Genomic DNA, 22,899 nt, shown 5'->3' with positions numbered 1-22,899 from the left:
TAAGAAAGAAGAGAAAACAATAAAGGAGTGAAGAGAGGGAGGCTGTGGCAGGTGCTAGGAGAGCCCTGCCCACGTCCCCAGGGAGTCTGTTGCTCCAGGGCTGAGACTAGTAATGACTCAGACCCACAGCCTTCTCTGAAGTTCTGCCTGCCGGATTGGAGCTAGCTCTCCAGGCCTGCCTGGAAGCTGTCTGCCAGGCCACCCCAGTGACTAGAGAGGGTTCCAGTAGCCCTGCTCCCTGGACTGAATATATGTGACTGTGCTTGAAACGTCTGACTTATGAGCTTTTAAATCTCTAGGCATGGAACTCATTACCATGAATCCATCAGTGTCACCTCCAAATGGCACTGAAAGTACAATCGTTTTAATGTCCACACTAATTCCGTGAGATAAATGGGGTGGGGACAGAGTGGTTGGAACTAGAATTCCAGAACTTTTGAGCTGGAAGGGGCTTGGAGATTATAGTCTAACCCCTTCATTTTACAATGAGGAAACTGAAGTCCAAAGAGGGAAAAATGATCTCCTCCTGGTGAGTGAGGTTCCGTGGTGAGGGAGGGGACAGGTTTAAAGCCAGAGCAGAGGTCAGATGCTTGTCTGGTTCTCCTTTCCAGTGAAGGATGGAATGGAAAAGAGCATTTCAGGCTTTTGTTATGAGTCCAAGTTAATTGCCCACAATTCCTGGAAAGGGTCTTCTTCATTAAGGAGGTGCAGGGGAAGACAGAAAGATACAGGTTCGAGAGAGATTCAGGAGGTAGTAGCAATACTTGATAACCAACTGGATAAGAAAGGAGAGAGAGAGAGATGACAGACAACTCAGAAATTTCTGATTTTTTAAAAGATAGATAGTAATTCATTGTAATAGGGAATATTGAACAAAAAGCAAATACTGAAGATGAGTCCATTTGAGATTTATTGAGTTGTTATGTTTTCAGGACCTTGAGATGAAAATGTCTTTTAAAGATAGGAAACTGGATCTGGGTGGGATTAGTGCTTGGGAATATTTTTGGATACCAACAGATAACACTAGGTCATAATTCATTTGTTACTCCATCCCTGGACACATCTTAAGAAACTGGTTTGAAGGTAGTCACCTACTCAAATCTGTGTGCTTCTTTCCCAGAAGATAAACTACACTAAAAGGAAGAGAAAATACAACCCTGACAGAATTGCTCAAAATCATGCTTGCTGGGAATTAAGACAATTGAGGTTAGATATGACCATTGAAACTTCCTTAGATGAGATCAATGAATAATTGAAGATCTCAATTGAAGATCCCAAGGATCAAGAGTTCTGTTCCTAAAGAAGAATAATAAATATATTTTTAAAAATATTCCCTTTGTGGACAAAAATACCCGTGTCCTCCATTTTGACAAAATGAGCTGGATTATCTGACAGTGAACAATTCCATTTTTAGTAGAAGACCAGAAGCAATGAGAGTCATTTCAGAATGTTGTTTAACATGTTTTTAGATAGGGAAGAAAAAAACAGGGTCCTTCCTCCTTCTAAAAAAATCCCTTTTAAAAAATTCCTTTCAAATGGACTATATCTTTTGTTGACTTGAGCTTTCTATTCCACTGGATGAAGATAATCAAAGTAAGGTTTATTCCAGACCCAAGGGTCCTAAGCCAAGGCAGCAGTTGAAGCCACAGAAGTAGCTGAGATTATGCAAAGGGAATCTGGAACAGAAGGCAGGAAGTAGAATTCTGGTGTAAGGGACAGCTCTTGAATTTGTCTTTCCAGCATCCATTCTCCCTCCTTTGGCTAACAACATACTATTTCCTCTGGGGAGCACCTCCATCCCAAAATCCCTCAATTCAACTTGTTCATGTAGAGATGGCCCCACATTCTGGACCCAGCATTGGGCACACCACTCAGAGCCCTGCACCCCCCAGGCACAGTGGTGGATTCAAGGAGGAGCAGCTGATCACTCTAGATCTTCTGCTAAAACCATTTGGGAAAAAGAGCTCTTTGTCTGCTGGAATTGCTGTACTGGTGGGAATATGAACAGGAAATTGCTGTTGGCCAACTAGTCACCGCAGGGAGATCTTGCCTGAGAGAGAAGCAGTGGGAACAGAGCTACGAGAACGAGAGAGCTCCTGAGTGAGCAAACCCTGGCGCCCAAGATCATGGACACATTGTGACAATGCTAGCTCTGTGTTTGAACTTTTTATCTGAGCCAATACATTCCTTCTCCTATTAAAGGCAATTTCAACTGTGACCAAAAAAAAAAAACATGACTAAAGTACTTAAGATTAACATTTAAAATATGTTTCTTAAACTTCAGTCTCTGAATTTTGCATTTACGCACCCATAGTGATACAGTAGATTGATTAGCCTGACATTATCCTGCTTAGCCCCCTTTCTACAGTGCAGAGCTGGAAAGGTAAAAACCACATGTCCCACTCCCTTTGAAGCCAGGATTATGCATGAAGACCCAGGCTCTGCCAGGAAGACGAGCTTGGGAGAGACCCTGATTGGAAACTGGGTCACCCGAAGACAGTGGACCTCATGAGGGACTTGATCCGGTTGGAGTCACATGAGGAGAGAAGCTTGGGCTGCAGGGCGCCACTTTGCTGGCACAGTCCCTGCTAGAGCTGCTATAGTTTTGGGGCCAGCAGCTCGGTGATGGCTTTTCTCTGGGGGCTCTTTCAGCGGGCAGAGGCAGAACAGTTCCATTGTGTGTTTAGGGTTCCTGGAAGTTTCGCACTCCCAACCTTTACGTGAACTGTCTGTGCTCTCAGGAAAAGCCCCTTTTTGACTCCCCTAGCTGGAGTGTATTCTTCAGTTTGTTACGAACAACCTTGATCGATACCATGCAAAGTACATGTTTCTAGGAAACAAACCATAGGCTTTACCCATTTTTCAACAGGTTTTGTAATCCAGAAAAGGCAACACATTTGTTGGCTTGAGGGATGGAAAATGGAGGAGGGACCACTGAAAAGGAATAGGAAGATCTATGAGGGAAGTGTTCAGCAGGCCATTTAGAAGAGGATAAATCAGCAGAATCAACTGTTATAGAGGAGTGAAATGCTGAAATTAGGCCACTGCACTTGGCAGTTTCAGGAGAGTAGAGGGGCAGAATTCTAATTGCCAGAGTGAGTTGAGAAGTGAATGAATGATAAGAAAGTACAGGGAGTATAGAATATTTTTGGAAGCAAACACGTTGTGAAGTGAAGAACAGGGATGACTAATTGATTCTCAGGAAGAAGGAAAGTTGTTTTTCTTTCCTTATTTTCTTCCCTTTTTAGTTCATACACTGAAGATAAAGAGCCACTGGAGCAGAGAGATTGGAGATAAAAGGAAGAGGGAGTAATTGATAAAGCTAAATCCCAGAGGAGGGCAGGGGGGACAGGATCCCGAGCAGAGGGGGCCCAGCGCACTGTGGACAGGAGGAAGCACTGCTTGGAGGATACTCCAACAGTGATGGAGGTGGAGATAGCTGAGAAGTCCTAGAGAAGTTGTGGACTCTGTACAGGCTGGCTTCTCTCTCTCGACGGAGTAGGAGGCAGGCCACCTGCTGAAGGGTGGCGACAGGGTCTGTGGGATGAACTGCAGAGGCTGCTTTGGGGCATGGGGAAGACACTGGATGTGTCGGACTTGGCCAACAGCAGGTGACAGAAAACCTTGCTCAAACTGACTGGAACAAAAAAGAAACACCAGATTCATGCAGTGAAAAGTCCAAGGACAGGGCTGCATCTAGGAGTTCAAACAATGTCATCAGAACTTGGTTTCTTTCCCTCTCTCTGTGAATGTTGGCTCCGATCCTCAGATGCCATTGCCCAGTCCCTGACAATGGGATCGAGTACAGCAAAAAAGGCGAGGTTTCTTCCTGGATGGGGATGCCTGAATCCTGGCATGGGCCTGGACTAGACCAATCTGGGTCTTAAGCGCATCCTTGACCCAATCACGGTGGCCCGGGATTTGAATTACTTTAATTGGCTAGCCTCACGACATGTGACCTCCTCTGGTCCAATCATTGCAGCAAATGCATTTCAGGGGGACTGAAGAGCCAGCCCTAAAGACTGTGCAGGAACCACATTCAAACCAAATTTCCCTGAAGGGGGAAGAGGAAGGTGGGAAAATCACTGTAGAGGAGACAAGGACTGTTAGTGCAAACTACAGGCATTGGTTTAGGACAAGGAGGGCTCATATGCCAGGTAGGTACTTAGGATGACTGACAGTCTGAAACAGCCCTGCGGGGACCCAGAAGAGGAGACAGCGAAATATGAATAAAAGGATTGTGAGGAGGGCCCCGAGGTTAGCAAAATAGACAGACTTACTTGTTGAGTCAGCACCCTTATGAGACTTTTTTTCCTTTTTCTTTTCTTTCCTTCTCCTTCCTTCTCCTTCCTTCCTTCTTTCTTTCTTTCTTTCTTTCTTTCTTTCTTTCTTTCTTTCTTTCTTTCTTTCTTTCTTTCTTTTTCTTTCTTTCTTCCTTTCTTCCTTTCTTTCAAGAAGCACTTGGTAGCCAGTCCCACAGTATAAGGGGAGGAAGCAGAAATGCTAATAGACATACACCCACTGCAGACAGAGTTACAGCCAAGTTGCAGAGCGCTCTGCCTCAGCGACAGTGCATGATTCATGGGAAATTCCTGGCTTAGCCTTGAAGGCACTCGTTTAGGACACACGCAGATGGGATAAGAAGAGCAGACGTGGCCCACAGCTTCTTGTGCAGGCAAATTTACTCCCGGGAAAAATGTAATGACATGCTTTGGAATGATTCCCCAAACAGCGAGGAACAAGTGAGGGATTGTGACATGTGTGCGTTTTTTGATTTGATGTGCTCCTCTTAATCACATGTAGCTAAGCAGGTACTTAAAATAGCTGGGCCACCAGGGAATTGGCATGCCATTCGCACAAACTCTGCTTTGAGTGTTAATTTTAAGTTGCTCCCTTTAGGGTATTCTTAATAGCAGCGATGTTTCTTGATTCCAGAACTTATCCCCACCCTCAGTCTCTATTTTTCTCATTCACTCCTTACAATAACCAAAATCTTCTCTACCACAGATCTGTAGTTGAGTCAAGAAACATCTAGCCTGGTGGTGAAATGGGACAGTGAGGGTTCCCCAATAATCCCTGTGGGACAACTTTGAGAATAGACAGGGAATACATCAGAGTTTACGGATGGAATTAAGTATGTATCATAGAAAGAGCAAGAGAATAAAGTTTTATGTGGCTGGTAGCATAATCTTTCTAGAGCACAGCTCTGACCAGAGTCTGCCCTCTACTCACTCTTTTTTGTTTTTTCAAATTAGGTTTGTGCAAACACTCTTAATATCTACAGAATAAAGTTCAGAACCCTAGGCATGGTATTGTAGATCCTTCAACCTCTGTCCTCAAATTTTCCTTTCATTATTTTAATTTTTTATGTTTAAATATTAAAGATTTCAATGCACAGAAAAGTTCAGAGAAGAGGATAATAGACACCCAATGCCCACAACAAAAATTAGACTGTTCATTGGTTTGTCGTATTTGTTTCACATCTTTGTGTAAAGAAAGTCTTAAACAGACAAGACAGTGGTGGGTGGTGGCGGCGCCTGGGGCCTTGGGCACCTTGCAGGCGGGTCGCGCTGGCTGGCTCAGTGGCTGCTTGCCATGCATGGCTTGGCCCTGGGTGGAGGCTGCCCTGTGATCTGGGCCCCTGGGCTGGGCGCCAGCAGACAGAGGGTTGCCCAAATGAGGGGCTACAGCTCTGAGATAAGGACTGGCTGCAGGTGCGGTACCTGGAGGAGTAGAACCAAGGAATTGTGGTGCTTGGAATAAATAGAGCTTATGCCAAAAATTTGTTCAGTAAAAATCTGATAAAAATGCTCTCAAAAGCTATAGATGCTTTAAAATCTGATAAGAAAGTGAGGACAGTGAGGCGCCTGGGTGGCTCAGTTGGGTAAGCATCTGACTCTTGATTTCCGCTCAGGTCATGATCTCAGGGTTATGAGATCCAGTCCCGCTTGGAATGCTGAATGTGGATCCTGCTTAAGATTATCTCTCTCCCTCTGCCCCCCCACCTCTCTCCCTAAGAGTGAAAGAAAGAAGGAAAGAGAGGAAGGAAGGGAGAAAGAGAGAAAGTGTGGACCATAATAGTCAGGAGAAAAGTCCCAGAGACATTCTGTGCTGGTGTGGACCTTATGGAGAGTGAGAGCATCAAAATGAATCCCAGTGAAGTTGGTCCTTTGTCTCCAAAATAAAAGCAGTGATTAATGAAATCGGTGGGTGCCCAGTGACCATGATGGGCTATCGGGATGTCCCTGGCCAAACAGCTCATCTTCTCTGCACGGGTGCTTGATGGCGAAGAAGCCAAAGCAGTGGGCTTGATCAGCCATGTTCTAGAACAGAACCAGGAGGGGGATGCTGCCCACTGCAAGGTTTTGGACCTGGCACAAGAGTTTTGACCTCAGGGACTTGTTGTGGTGAGAGAGGCAAAATTAGCAATTAATCAAGGGATGAAGGTTGATTTAGTAACAGGATTAGCCATAGAAGAAGCTTGTTATGCTCAGACTATTCCAACAAAAAATAGGCTTGAAGGTCTTCCTGCTTTTAGGAAGAAAAGGTCTCCTCACTCTAAAGGAGAAGAGAAGAAACAGAAATCTTTAAAATGCCAGTGTAACAAATAAATGTACTTCTGGAAGTATCTTTCAGATCCACATATGCTTCAGCACCTGGAATCCCAATGACCAAAGTGAAGAGCCAGTTATCCATGTAGTGAATTAAGCATCTGGTGTGGACCCATATGTGGACTTTGTTCAAACGTGTATCATGTCATATTCATTCAGTTTTATAAAGCTAGTCGTGTATACTGTCAAAAACAGATTCAAAATTTGGTACACATTTTTAAACATCTCCTGTGTACAAGGTTTCTTGTTCTTAATTTTTTGTTTTGTTTTTTTTAATGTGAATAATTTATACATTGCACACTCTAGGAAATAATATTGCTTATATGTCTACTGTGCCACAATATGAAATAAAATTATTTCTATATACCAAAAGAAAGCAAGAAAGAAAGACTCAAAGCACCAAGAAAGTCTTACAGACACGGTGAAAGCTTCTGCCGCCATGCATCCCCATGTGAAGTTCAATGTCATGACCACTGTATTCGATCTCTGCTGTCCTAGAGGGAATCACTATCCTGAAGTTGTTCTGAGCCCTTGCCACCCATGTTTATATGTTTTTGTTAATTATATGTTTCTATAGACACTGTACAGTATTATTCAAGGAGATTTAAACTTCTATATCAAGTAAATTATCCTCTATGTATCATATTCTAACTTGCTTTTTAATTCAATGTTTTTGAGATTTTTCCATGTTCATAATGTAGATCTGATTCATCCATTTATTTCAACTGCTGTATTATATGTCAATGTATGGATATATCAGAATGTATCCATTCTCTTAATGATGAACATTTATTTTGTTTCTGTACAACAGGGCTCTGACAAGTGCCCTTAAGCAGGGGTCCTGCATCAGGCTCCCTGCTCAACCGGGAGTCTGTTTCGCCCTCTGCCCACTTTCCACCCCTGCTCATGAGTATTCTCCTTCTCTTTCTCTCACAAAAATAAGTAAAATCTTTAAAAAAAAGAAAACACTACAGATAAGTGCAGAAAGAAGTGAAACAGAAAACATGAGTGCTACAATTATTTAGCAAATCCCTCAAGAAATTGCCATCATAAGGCATAAGAGAATTTTCTCTCAGGTTTCACAGTTAAGAAACATTAAACAACTGATCCACTTTTTTTTTTCTGTGAACCTTGTAATAATTGGGGTGTGCTTTTTGCTTGGGCTATTAAGAAGCCTGGCACCAAATTTGTAGGCCACCCTGGAAATTCATAGCACCACGTGGCATGTATTCTATGTTCTAATCTCTCCCTGGCTTAATTCTTTTTCCTCAGCTTTATCACCTTAAGTATTCTGTGTGTGTGTGGTATATGTATGTGTGTGCTTCCTGGAAACATTTGTGGAGTGCAGCATAAATGAATCAATGAATAAATAAACAGATTATTACAGCAAGACAGCAAGACTAGACAGGATAGAATGGGCAGATCAAATAATCTGTACCCATTACAGAAGTCTGCCTTAAAGCTGATTTTTGTCAAGACACATTCCTCTTGCATAAATAATGTAGCTTAGAATTTCATAACTTTGGCATTTCCTAGTAGGGAACTCAGCTCATTCTAGCTCAGCCATCTCAAAGATTAAAGGTTCGATTTTCACTTTTCCTTACATTGATCAGAGTGTTGATATATAAATCAAAAGGACAATTTGTGAGCTTGCAAATATCCAGCGGTTAAGGGCAGAAACAGAAAAAGCTGCCATAACTAACATATCTGAAAGAAATACACACCGTTAGTCAACGGATCCTTCTCTTTGAAAAACTAAAAAGTTCGGACCTGAGAATGCCATAAGCTGCCTGCAAAAAGATTGTATGTATATCACATGCAAATCATCCCCACTGTGCTGACAGTGACAGAGAGCAGTTATTGTTTCACATGCCCAGCTAACCAGAAATGCGGACTGTAAGTAGGTCTTTAATAGTATTTTGGGAACTAAGCCATTCTTTGGCCTTTACTGAATAGGACTTAAATGTCTTGCCCTGATTAGCCTTTTGTGTTATGTGTCAGAATCTTTTTCCACCTCAATTTAAGGTCTTCTGATGTTCAGCCACTTCATTTCGTTATAAATGTACTATTTTTTTTTCTTTTGTCCTTATGGAAACTATCTGTCCGATAATGTAGAAGGTATTTTAAGTGCTTGCTTTTTTCCCTCTGACCTACTGTTCTGCTTCGGTTCTGTTTTACACATAGATTGCTTTGGCAGTTTTTAATAACTTGGCAGATCAAAACAGTTTCTGGGAAAAAAAAAAAAAAACTTAAAAAAGGAAAAGCCAGTCAAACCAGAATTTTTTTTGTCCCAAGTGACCTAACCAGTCATGGCGATTGCTGTCATTTTCTGGTTTAGTGAACAATGAAGTAAAAATTAAATGAATATTAAAAACCTTACTTAAATTATTTTCACATGGATGGATTTTCTTGCCCCTCTAAATGTTGATTTCTCTTCGTGTGATTCTACCTCATGCATTTTCAAAGTGCATTGGGTGTGGACAAATTGGCCCACCGGGTGAGTGGAGAGAGTTTGAAGTTCAGTGAGATTCCAAGTGCTGGTTACCTTGTTTAAATTACTAGCTGAATCTTGTGCCACACTCTGGGACAATTCATTTCTTTCCTTTACTTATGGCCCATACCACATTATAGGAAGAGAATGGTCTGAGATCATACCCTCCCAGTAGCAATTCTTGTTTTTCTTTTCAGAGAATTTGTCCACCAACATACTTTTTTTGTTGTTTTTTCTTTTTTTTAAAAGCTTTTATTTATTTATTTGAGAGAATGAGTGAGAGAGAGAGAGTACACGAGCAGGGGCAGAGGGAGAGGAAGTGGGAGAAGCAGACTCTGCTGCTGAGCAGGGAGTCCGATGCGGGGCTCGATCCCAGGACCGTGGGATCACGACCTGAGCCGAAGGCAGAAGCTTAACTGACTGAGCCACCCAGGCGCCCCACAAGCATACTTTTTACATAGTTACCTCCTACAACTTTTTTTCCTCCTTAATAAAAATACCATTTTACCTGTGAGCACATACTTTCTGGAGACAGCATGTTTCAGAGTTTTCTACCTCAGTGCTATCAACATTTTGGGTTGGATAATTTTTTGTTGTGGGGGCTGTCCTGTTGTCCATCATGTGATGTTTAGCAGCATCCCTGGTCTCACCCACCAGATGCAGGTGGCACCCCACCCACCCCCAGTTGTGACGGCCAAAAATGTCTCCAGACATTGCCAAATGTCCCTGACGGGTGGGAGACTTCATAAGATTGCCCCAGCTGAGAACCACTAATCTGTTTTTCTTATCTGAGGAAAGCAAAGGGTGTTGAGAATGAGACCCCATGTCCAGGCACGCAGGAAGGAATGTGGCTCTAGTGTGGCAGGGCCAGCCTCTGAGGAAGGTATGCAGGCCTCTTCAACTGACCCTCATAACGAAGCCAGTCAGATAGGTCCAGGAACCCCCAGTCCAGCTCCGCCCAGATCAGGACCAAATAGTCACTCTGTTGGGGATGTGTGTTGTTTCAGGCACTGGATCTTACCCATAATCCTCTGAGGCAGGTAATACTATCCAAGGTTTACAGGTGGGGAGACTGAGACTCAGAGAGGTTGAGTAAACTGGCCCCCTGGCAAGTTGGGGAATTCAGGATTCAAACACTGAGCAGTAGGATGGTACACTTATAGTCTACCTCCTACCATGACACAGAAAGGCAGTAGGTGGGATCCAGGCCTGCAGGGGATGGCTGGTTGCTCATGGGGTCAAGCCAAGTCTTAAGAATCTGTTTCAAGAGAAAGAGAAGGTGTGAGGTTGATTACAGTCAAGGGAAACTTTCGAAGAAAGAATTGAGGTGTTTAATGGGGAATTTTATTGTTTCTGCTGTATGTTGGATGCTAAGACCTCTCTACCGAATCCTCATAAAATCTCCACTAAAATATGTGTGTCACATTATTGCATCATGGAATTGGGTCAGCCACTGGAGATGGGTCAAGGTGCTAAGGTCTGCTCAGGGTGGGTAGGAGGAGTGAAAGGAGGCAGCCCACGTGGCACTGGTCCATTCAGCTGTTAGGATGATCATAACATTTTATAGGAGAACCTGTTCTAACATATCACAGAAGAGTTGCAACAGAATCGCCAGGGACTTCCTATAGACTCCACACTCTCTACTCACTGGCAGCCAATCCTTCTCACAAGCTTATGAGGTGGGTGATTACTTTTGCCATTCGACAGTCACAGAAACTCAAACTCAGAGAGGTTAAAATGATGCAGGGAGTAAGTAGCAGAGCAGAAATGTTTAATCCATCTGTGATGGGCTGCAAGCCAGCCCTCTTGCCTACTCCATCATGCTATCTACTGAGGAAGAAGAGTAGGACTGGGAATTTTCTTTGTTCTCAGATTTCTTCACTAGGCAAAGGTGTCCTGGATACTCTACTGAGACGGAGACATGAAGATCCCTACAGGGGCTCCACACAAGCCAAGCCCCAGCCTCACTTTGTGGGAGACAGAGCAGGCCCCCATCAGCCTGTATCTGTAATAATTGTTATATTTGTTATAATTTCTATACCTGTTATAATTCTTGTTATAATTCTTATACCTGTCCTAAACCTCTCTGCCCCAGAGTCCAGACAAACATATGACTGTAGTCAGGCCCTGTTTATCTCAGGAACATATGCAATTCTTTTAAAGAGAAAAAAAAAATCAGGGTATAATGACTGCTGTATCAGTCCCTTCAGCTGAAATCTACTTGGGGAGCTACCATGTTGGTAAGCCCATCGATATAGCCAGTCTCCAGGCTTTTGACCAGTTTTGCTTCTGTTGACCATGCCTTAGTGTGCAAAGGATATTACCTACCTACCTACCAGCTAACTTTGTTCCCTGTGAGCTGTTAGTTGCATATATTTGAATATCAGCCACTGGCATCGTGGAAAAACAAGTTATGTCATCTTCAGTTAGTCTTTGGAAGTTAAAAGAAGTACACCAAAGCGAAGCAAAGAAGAAGCAAGGGCCCTTTCCAACTGGGTTTGGAGACACAAGATCTGGGGTAAAGGAGAAGGAGTCCACAGGGCCAGACCAGGACCCAGTGGACCAGAATCAATTTGGAGAAGCTGAGAGCAAGAATCTGATGAGACTAGGAATATGCAGAACTATGAAACAGTGTTCAGCCTTCATGGAGCTTCATGGAGCTCAGGCCCTCAGAAAAAGAAAACTCACAAAGATCTATCAACAACTCTTTGAATTCAAAAGAAGAGAGTGAGAGCCTTCATATTCATTCATGCATGCACGCAGGTGTGTGTGTGTGTGTGTGTGTGTGTGTTTGAAGACAATGTCGGTATTAGAAGACTATATACAGATATAGTCTTTTTTGTGCTAGCATTTTTTCAGGTGGGATAAAACAATGGACAATATAAACCAAAAAAAGAAAAAAAGAAAAAATCCTCGCTTAGGTGGAGATTACATTATATTTCTATATTTCTGTGTGTGTATGTATAGAATGTATGTATGTATGTACTAGCAAATCTCATCCACTTGAGACCATACTGGTGGCTAATAAAGCATGGATAAATCGCTGTTCTTTCTTTAAAGAATAGATGATAAACATGAACATTTCAACTGACCTCACAAATTATGTTGCAAAATGCAAAAGCACTTGCTTCTTACAGATTATTATCCTGTTTATACTACCAATTGATTTAGCAACATTTTTATGAAGAAATTATGCCACAGAAGGTACATTTCAGTTCATTATGTGTTCAAATATCATGACAGAAATCAGACTTTTGAACGATCGCATTTTTACTGCAGCCATTTTCAGCAAAGCAGGGTGGGGCTTTGGGATTTGCTGAGTTTGGACTAGAGTTTATGAATGCATGGATCGCTTCAAGGTGTGACATTCTTTAAATAGAATAAAATATGTACGGGAATGACTCATCCTCTCCATCAAGGCTTTTTTATGGAAGTCAATCTAGTTTCCTATTTCAAGACATGGGAAATAATCCACTGTGGTTGGAAAGGAAACTGTTGCAAGTTAGCAACCAGACTCCCTTTCCCTGAACTTCCTTATTCCTTTCTTGTTACTAAGAAGCAAGAGCACCTATTACTTTGTAAATCCCATTCCAGCGATAGAAAACACCGCATTTTCCAAGACACTGCGAAAACTGACCGTGGGGGGCTCTCACTCACCGATGGTGGGAATGCAAAATGGTGGCAGCCACTTTTGAAGACAGTTGGGCAGTTTCTTACAAAATGAGCAAACTCTTACCGTACAATCCAGCAGTTGCACTCCTTGGTTTTTACCTAAAGGAGTCAAAAACTTCCGTTCACAGAAAAACCTGCACACAGATATTTATAGCAGCTTTATGCATAGCTGCCAGACCCTGGAAGCAACCAAATTGTCCTTCAGTAGGTGAATGGACAAATAAGATGGCACATCTAGACAATGGAATATTATTTAGTACTAAACAGAAATGAGCTATCAGGCCATGAAAAGACATGGAGGACACTTAGAGGCATATTACTAAGTGAATGAAGCCAGCCTGAAAAGGCTACTACTGTATAATTCCAACTATATGACATCCTGGAAGAGGCAAACCTGCAGAGACGTTGAGGTATCAGTGGTGGCCAGGGATCGGGGCAGTAGGGTTGGGGAGGAAAGAGTAGGCAGAGCGCAGATGGTTTTAGGGCAGGGAAAATACTCTGTATGGCACTATGACGGTGCATGTGTGTGTGTCGTTATACATTTGCCCAACACCATAGCACGTACAACACCCAGAGTGAACAGTAATGGGAACTATGGACTTTGGGGGATAATGTGCCAGTGTAAGTTCATCAATTTGTTTTCTTTTTTTTTTAAAGGTATTATTTATTTATTGGAGAGCGAGAGACAGAGCATGAGCAGGGGGGATGGGCAGAGGGAGCGGGAGAAGCAGGCTTCCCGCTGAGCAGGGACCCCCCCACCACCACCACCAACACGGGACTCGATCCCAGGACCCTGGGATCATGATGTGAGCCAAACGCAGACGCTATACCAACTGAGCCACCCAGGCACCCCCATCAATTTTTTTCGTAAGTGCATCAATTATAACAAATGTAGCGCTCTGGCAGGGGGGTGTCAATAGTGAGGGGGGTTGTACAAATGTGGGAAGAGGGGGTATATTAGAAATCTCTGTGCTTTCTTCTCAATTTGGTTGCAAACTTCAAACTGGTGTAAAAATGAAGTTTATTAATAATAAAAAAAAAGGCTTAAAAAAAACTGACTGTGGGTTTAATGAACCAAAACTTGATCATGCGAATATTACCAATCAGGTCTTTTTCAAACATTGTCCGGGTGACTAATAACAAATTTGTTCAGAAATGTTCGTTGGTGGGGCCTTCAGCTCACTCCCTGAACAGGAGTGTCTTTTCTTTTTTCCTCCAGCAAGATGTGCTGGTGCAGCTAGTGGTGTGTCCCCTCTGTTTTTATGCCCTGAAAGCCGCATTGTGTGGGTTCAGCCTCCGTGCCCGTTGGCAATTTGCACTAATTGTTTACAGTGCTCTAATTTTTACACTCTCTTTAAAGGATCTTTGTGTGTGCTGATTGCAGGAGGTAATATTTCGGGCATCAGTAACCATGGTAATGAATCATCTCCGCTCCGAATTGGTGCCAGCCCCACTCCTGTCTAGATAGCAGCACCCCGGTGTTTTGCTAATGAGCGACTTTTCATTTGCTCGTAGGAGGACGCTTCCACTTCTTCGCATGTTTGCTTGTGTTTTGTTAAAGGCTCTTCCTTGAGAACAACATGAGAAAAAATAAATCCCATTTGGTAAAACCTTGATCTCAAAAGGAAAACCTGCCTAGTTCCAGAAAGCAAAGCAGGCAGAATGAAAGCCTTTGAAGGTTCTATGGGGAGGCCATTCCCGCCTGCTCCAGGCTCCAGTCCTACACGGCGCCGCCCCCCCGCCCCCGCCCCCCAAGCATCGATGTTCTCTTTCAGGCATGCACAGAGAGCTTTCCATCAGCATTCTCCTGTAACTACTGGAGAAAAGAGTTTATTTTTATTTTTTTTTTTAAGATTTTATTTATTTATTTATTTGACACACAGAGAGAGACAGCCAGAGAGGGAACACAAGCAGGGGGAGCGGGAGAGGGAGAAGCAGGCTTCCCGCCGATCAGGGAGCCTGACGTGGGGCTGGATCCCAGGACCCTGGGATGATGACCTGAGCCGAAGGCAGACGCTTAACGACTGAGCCACCCAGGCGCCCCGAGAAAAGGGTTTAAATATTTCAAAGACTTATGTTATGAATAATTTAAGAGAAATAAAGAAAGCTCCTAAACTCTCTTTGAATTATGTAATGGAAGCTTTGAAATATGTTAGCATTTTGGCTTATCAGATTAAACTTACTATTTTTTTTTTTTTTTTGGTGGGAAGATCGAAGTGGAACTGTAAGCTATTGTCGCCCTTTATTTCACTGACTAATGATGATTCTAGGAGAGACAGAGAGCTTCTTAACCTTGGAAGAGATAAGAGCCCTGTGGTAATGGACCCTCTTTCCATCTACTCTACACGCTATTTCCACGAACAATTGACAGGATACTCTCACTAGCTTTTAAAACATTTGAATCCCATAGTGCTGCTACTTCTAGCCTAGGTGGCATTTTGACTGAGAGCTAAGGAAAACTGATATCCAGAATACCTGCTGAGTGTTCTTCCTTCCTAGTCACTTAAATACAGACACCTGATCCTATGATTCTGGTGTGGATAGTTACTCAATGCTGAACCTTCACTCACAGTGATAGCTTCACGAGAGGCAAACGCTTGGTGCTTTCCACGGAGTCTTATGTGCTTTACGTGTGTTAACTTATTTAACCTTATAATGACTCTACAATGTACACATTATTTTTTTTTTAGATTTTATTTATTTATAGCACAGGGTGTCGGGGAGAGCCCAAAGAGGAGCTTAATTTCACAACACTGAGATCATGACAGGAGCTGAAATTGGGAGTCGGACCCTCAACTGACTGTGCCACCCAGGCGCCCATGATGTACACATCATTATTTCCATTTTACAGATGAGGAGGGAGGCACAAAGAGGTTAGGTAGCTGGTCCAAGACTACCTGGATGGTAAACGGCAGGACCAGGATTCACATCCAGGAAGTCTGAGTGTAGAGCTCTTGGTATTATTCACATACCTGTATATCTATAGATCCATCGCAACACTCTACCATACAAGGAAGCACACAGGAGGGTTCACTGAAATCTCAGCCCTGGGGTGCCTGGGTGGCTCAGTCGGATAAGCTTCTGCCTTTGGCTCAGGTCATGATCCCGGAGTCCTGGGATTGAGCCCCACATCGGGCTCCCTGCTCAGTGGGGAGCCTGCTGCCCCCTCTGCCCCTCCTCCTGCTGGTGCTCTCTCTCTCTCTCAAATAAATAAATAAAATCTTAAAAAAAAAAACCTCAGTGCTGCCACTTGCCATTTGCCCCATATAAATTCTTTTCTCTTGCTGCATCTCAACTTCTCCAAGAAATGGAAATCACGGGGCGCCTGAGCGGCTCAGTCGTTAAGCGTCCGCCTTCGGCTCGGGTCATGATCCCAGGGTCCTGGGATTGAGCCCCACATCGGGCTCTCTGCTCAGCGGGAAGCCTGCTTCTCCCTCTCCCACTCCCCCTGCTTGTGTTCCCTCTCTCGCTGTGTCTCTCTCTGTCAAATAAGAAATAAAATCTTTTAAAAAAAAGAAAGAAATGGAAATCACAGCGCCTGCTTCACAGGGTTCTTGGATGATCACATGAGATTAAGCATCTGAAAGCTTTTTAGAAATGCTACAGGTGCTATGCAAGTGGGTATATAAGGATGAGGATGAAGAAGAAGATGATAATGATTACTGGAGAGGTGGATCATAATGAAAAAACATATCCTTAAAGAATATTAAAATAAGTGATAATTAAATCATTCAAATTTCTCAGAATTGTGTGATTAAGAACTCACTTATTTCAAAATATTGTTCCTGTTGAATTAACTTGGAAGTTTACAACACATGGATCCGGAACAAGTATGAGACTGACTACTTAAAAACGGGATGTTCTTGGGGGTGCCTGGGTGGCTCAGTCGTTAAGCATCTGATTTCAGCTCAGGTCATGATCTCGGGGTCCTGGGATTGACATCATTTGGTGTCAGGCTCTGCGTTTAGCCAGGAATCTGCTTCTCCCTCTCTCTCTGCCCTTCCCGCAGCTTGTGCTCTCTCTCTCTCTCTCAAATAAATAAATAAAATCTTTTTTTTTTAAATGGGATGGTCTGCCGTCATTGTTAATTTTGAAAATATCCATCTTTTTTGGGGAGATTAACATGTCACATGAGAAAACAAAGAGCAAATCCCTTGAAATGACTCCGAGTATGGACAGAAACAAGTGACCCCCAAGTGACCCCGGGACATTGCAATTGGGCCATTCACATCAAGGGTGACACAGGAAGACGAAAGAGCACAGCTACAGCAGAGGAACCTGATGAAGGATAAAACTAAGTGGCATAAATGTTACCAAATACATGTTTTAATGCTTAGTTAGCAAGATATATTTCAGAGAGGGAGAGAGAGGAGAAAGCAAAAGGGAGAGAGGGAAGGAGAATCAGAGACCGAGAGAAATGATGGATTTCATCTTTGAGTCTCGATTCAGGTCTAAGAGTCCAACCACAGGAGGTTCAATTTTCTTCCTTCCAGAAACGATAACCTGACTCTTGATTTTTCCCTTTAGACATTTTCCCAAGTAGAAAAAACGAGCTGCAAGAATATTTAATATACTTACAGAATTCTCCAAGTGGACTAAAATAATCACTTGCATTAAAGTGGAGATTTGTTTTTTGAACTTAGCTGTGCATCACCAATCATGTTAAATCTCTTATTATTGTAACTATGTTCCAGAATCCAAGTGACAGGTGGGAAATATGGAGGCTTTGGTCTTTCCAACAGTAAACCACAGTGGAACCAGTTTTACTGGCATTTTCTTTAAAGACAGCACGACCATATTCCCTTAAAAAGTCCACTGTGGTGTCGCACCCATGAGTCATGAACTTTCCTCCTTCTGAGAAGCAGTGATCAGGTAAGAACATGCTTGCTGGCACTGGGGAGGGTGGGGAACAGAACAGCCCTCCTGGTAGTGAAGCGTTTTTTCGCGCATTTATCCCACTTCAAAACCTGTGACCGTCTTGGAAGGGATCCATGAACGCACACTCAAAGGGACAGATGGTGAATGAAGGAGAAAATGTGATAGTAGAAACGAATTCGCTTATGAAGGAGTCAGCTACTTGATATAATGTGGCAGGTTTCCATGGAGTACTGCATGGGCTTTGACTCAAAGACGAGAGGGCTTTCCCAACAGCTCGCTCCAGAGCAAGGACTGGTGTTTGGATCACCACTATTTACAGTCATTTCACAAAAGCTTCCCACACAGAGTCTAGGATTCCTGTGGCGAGTACTCTGCTCTCCCCTCCCCGGCCATTCCTCCGGGCCCCCGGCTTCCCTCTCCGCTCCTGCGCAAGGGCGCCCAGGCTGAGAAGCATCCACGATAGCTTCTCAACCCCAGGCACGGCGCTGGGCTCAGAAAGCGACACAGATGCCTGAAAGAGACACACATTCTCCTGGAGCTCCCAGTTCGGAGGATGGGGTGAAACAGGAAAGATGTCATTTCAGGGAGACAGAGTATTAGGAACGAATGAAGCAGCCAGGCATGAGGCTTCAGGGAGCTGTGGGTACTGTGGCCATCTGGAGAGAGCAATGTGAATATGCAGATTTTTGTGTGAAAATGTCTGAGTTTTCTAAAACACTTATGGCGAAGCAAAACACACTGAATTCAGCCTGCAGCCTGCCAATTCGTGACAGGTGGGAGGGCAAGAAGCCGGAGTATGAATGGCCCCGAACATACCAGTACCTTCCTTTCTTTCTCCTTGGAACAGTAGAGTTAGGACTGTTATCTTAAACAAAACAAAACACTTCAAGGAAAACAAGAAGAACAAACAGCTTAAGATCCTACGAGGCGTTAAGAGCATGGCCATAAAACGCTGGAGTCAGGGAGGGCACCGCCTGGGTTTAAAGCCTCGTTTGGAGCTTCCGAGCTGTGTGGGCTTGGGGCGGGGGGTCACTTCACCCCAACACCTCAGTTTTCTCATCTATGCAACGGGGAGAATAATATTAGTCACCACCTTATGGGTTGGGAGGATAAAATTAGTTGATACAGATAAAGTGCTTGGAAGTGTGTCTGGCACCATATAAATGTTAGCTATTCTTATAGTTACTTAGACAGATGACTTCAGACCATCAGGATCTCAGAAAATGCAGTGAAGAGGTTTATGTGACACATGATGGCTTCACCCTCCAGGCAGTCCTTTATAGCAATATCCCCTCCAACCCTCATCTCTACCCTGTATCTTTTTCCCAGCTGTGTCCTGGATCATACCTTCTTTCCAGATCTAGACTTTCCAAATCTACCTTAGGCTGTATCTTCTCTTCAGACCTAGATCAGCACTGCAGAAGCCGTTGTGTGCATGTGAATCACCTGAAGATCTTGCTAAAAATGTGTACTCTAATTCAGTGCCTCTGGAATGGGACCTGAGATCCTGCACTTCTAACAAGCTTGAGGGTTTCGTCAACTTTGAGAAGCTACAAAACTAAACAAGCTGCCTCAACATCCTCTTCCAAACCAAGTTTTATATCAAAGCTTGCTTTTTATTCATTTATTTTTAAAGATTTATTTATTTTTAGAGAAGGGGGAGAGAGAGAGCAAGAGAGCACAGGGAGGGGCAGAAGGAGAGGGAGAGAGAATCTCAAGCAGACTCCCTGTTGAGTGTGAAGCCTGATGCGGGGCTGAAGCGGGGCTCGAGCTCACAACTCTGAGATCATGACCTGAGTTGGACACTTAACCGACTGAGCCACCCAGCCTCCCCTCAAATCTTGTTTTTTAAAGTTTGAAGTGTCCTTTAGCCCAAGATCTAGTCTATATGATGATACCCTCTGTTGCCACTTCACAGCTCTCTTGAATGGCAGCCATGGAAAATGGACCCTAGGCCCATAGAATATTCCAGCCCTTGTTATTAGCTCCATCTGCCTCTTCATGTTTTCCATGGCTCAGGCACAAACTGCCTCCAGTGGGAGTGTTCTAGTAGGTGTCTAGTATGAATAGAGTTTTCAAAATCATTCTCCAATCTCATGACACTGTGAGGAAAATCATTTTTTTCCCAGAATAAACACAACAAAACAGAATGTTGTGCCTGTGGATTCATCTTCTTTCGAGACAGTAATTTCATAAAGGTGAGGACTTCTTGGTCACTTTGACTCCTTCCACCCTTGCTCTGTTAGATCCCCTGCATACAGTCAGTCCTCAATAAATGTGAGGAGGACATGAATGCATTTCCACACTGCATGAACAATTTGGCCACATTCCATACCACTATATTGTTCCAAAATGCCCAAGCCACAGATATCCTATGAATTTATGAGGATGTCCCAATTCTCTTGGCTCAAACTTCCCCCAAAACCCAGGAAAATGGAACCACCAGGCTTCTCTATATTGACTTGTACACATCCCAGACACAAAGTAGCAGAAAAGAGTGTTATTAAAAGAAAGAATAATCTGTGAGCATGTATTTTAAAATGAGAAAACAATGGGGTGCCTGGGTGGCTCAGTCAGTTAAGCGTCTGACTCTTGGTTTTGGCTCAGGTCATGATCTCAGGGTCCTGGGATCGAGCCCCACGTCAGCCTCTGTGCTCAGCATGGAGTCTGCTTGAATTTCTTTCTCCCCCTCCCTGTGATTCTCCCCCCTACACTTGTTCTCTCTCTCTCTCTAAAATAAAAAAAATAAATCTTTTTAAAAAAAGGGAAAATGACAATAGCTTAAAGCATGGGAATATTTCACAGTCTTCCCAAAGCTCAAATGTAACTAGCCCCCAGTGCCATTTATTCTTTACACTACAATTGAGGGCACTCTTGGGGGAGTTTTATGGTGGTCTCTATCCCCACCGTGAGCCCACACAGCTCCAGGCTCAGATACCACATCAGTGACTCTCCCCTATCAGTTTCATTCACTCATTCATTGACTTGTCCATTCAGCAAATGTTTATTTCAGCCTGTTCGCTGGCTGACATGTGGGAGCAGGCAGCATAGTGGATTTGTGTTAGAACAAGAGGAAAAGGTGCGAATTCTGTTAAACACAGATGATGTGTGTACCGTGTATTGCGGAGTCTGGGAAGGACAGAATTGAAGTCTGGTGTAAGTCTCATTCCCCAGCCAGCTCCTTTGGGGCTGCTGCAAAGACAAGCCTGAAGGTGTGGCCCCATGTCCCGTGTTGAGAGGCTGGCAATGGGTGATACCAACTCAAGCCAGGGTCAGAGACAGTTCAAGAGCAGTGAGTGCAGGGGCGGAGGTCGGGGGGAGGGCAGGAGTAAAAGCACCAATGGCCCAAGCTAGGACAAGTCCTCGGACCCAGGTGAAGTCCCACTGGGGACTCCGTATGGCTGGGGTGTCCCACATCTCTTGCAAACCTCTCTACTGATACTTCTGTCTCTGTGGGTGAGGGGTTTCTTGAGATTGACAGAGCAGGAACTCAAAAAGAATCTGTTGAAAAGAAATGTAACCGAATTGAGATGTGGCTGACAAATACCACATGGAACCAAAATGCAAAGGAAGCATTTGACTTTGGGAAAAATAGAGAGAAAAAAACCACATAAAGAAGATAATGGGCATTAGAATACAGAGAGTAACAGAAATCACAAAAGACTCTGTGCCCACATCCTCTGAACACATCGTGAAGAATCTAAACCCTTTTAGTGGGGGACACAAAAGGTTTCATAGGGAATAATAGATGCTTTACTCACAGAATGATGTTGGAGTTCAATAGCACCTTCAGTTCACTCCACGGTTTGATGTCAAGGGTCTCTCTTCCTCCCCACCGAGGCCCTGGGAGGGACCCAAGGAAGGTGTTATTCTGAGCTAACCCGTGAGAAGCCAAACGCAAGCTTCTCAAATGCTGGCCCACAGATCACTCACATCAGACTCACATGAGGAGCGTTGGGTTCCTGATCTTTGTCAGAATCTCTCAGGAATTCACATTTTCAACAACCTCGCCAGGTGATTTGTAAGTGCACTCAAGGTTGAGAAGCTGTGGCTCCAGAGGTTTAGGAACTTCACACACGTGCACACACACACACACACACACATGGCCAAGACCAGAGCCCAGCTCCCTGGTCCCACGGCTTTCCTTCTCAGCCCTCTGTCTCTCATGAAATCCTGGTGCCCTTTGCCATCCATTCCACACTGGAGTTTCTGAGTTGCTTATCAACACTCAAATCTATCTTTTTTCTTTAGAGAGCAGGGTTCAGATGATTTTTTTGGAAGGCATATGAGTAAAAGATGAATGTCTCTCTCTTTTTTTAAATTTATTTTTGTTATAGAGAGAGTGAGTGGGGAGGGGCAGAGGGAGAAGAAGAGAGAGAATCCTCAAGCAGAGTCCCTGCTGAGTGTGGAACCTGATGCAGGGGACTTGATCTCACCACCCTGAGATCATGACCTGAGCCAGAATGAAGAATCAGACACTTAGCCGATTGAGCCACCCAGGCACCCCAAGGTGAGTGTCTCTTAAAAGCAACTCACTATTCATTCAGAACAGCCCTGCAGTCTTTATCATTTGGTGTCTTAGAGCCTGACCTTCCATCCATCTTTTACCCCAAATTGAAAGGGCCTGGTGGGACACAAAAGTTAAGCTATACATTTGTAGTGAAACTCTTGTTTTACTTATGAAACCTGCACATTCTATGTTGGGATGAGGGTCCTTCTCCCTCTTTATATGGAGGGGGTGACTTCGTGCAAGCCTCAACACCTACTTTGTCCTGACAGGGGATGTGGGAAGGCACAGTCCAGCCTTCTCTCCTCCTCCCCTTGATGGCTGGCTCCTTGGTGGGAGAGCACATTCCACAGGGTTCCTTGTGCTGCAGGTTTCAGCAGGGTCTGCCAAGGAGATGGATGGGGTGGGTCAGACATAAGGAAGCCCACTCTTCCATAGGCATAAGCCACATTCTCCAGTAATGGCTTTGAATGTAATAAAGGTAACGTTCTGATGTCCCGTCCTCCTGACTCTGTTTGAAATGCATTGCCCATATTTAGTTGAATTTATGATTCTTTCCACTAAAAATTTTCCAGAGCTAAGAGGAAACAGAAGCTCGCCTCACTATTTGCAAGAACCCCCAAAACGTATCTGCTTTAATGGATATACTTAAACAAGGAATTTAGCTGGGCAAGACTTACTCTTGGACATTATGTGCTGTTACCGAGGCAACCGGATTGTGGCAGCCCCGAGCCTCCCTC

The 22,899-nt window shown here is 43.8% G+C and overlaps 1 pseudogene; it reads left to right on the top strand.

Annotated features, from left to right (window-relative positions):
* The first annotated feature begins 5,713 nt into the window (after positions 1 to 5,713).
* LOC115942596 (methylglutaconyl-CoA hydratase, mitochondrial-like) lies at positions 5,714 to 6,611 on the top strand (annotated as a pseudogene).
* Positions 6,612 to 22,899: the final 16,288 nt, after the last annotated feature.

This window comes from Leptonychotes weddellii, chromosome 3, assembly GCF_054177405.1.
Source record: "Leptonychotes weddellii isolate Sample4059 chromosome 3, ASM5417740v2, whole genome shotgun sequence".
NCBI classification, from domain to species: Eukaryota; Metazoa; Chordata; class Mammalia; order Carnivora; family Phocidae; genus Leptonychotes; species Leptonychotes weddellii.
This window is presented reverse-complemented; position numbering and strand designations above follow the sequence as displayed.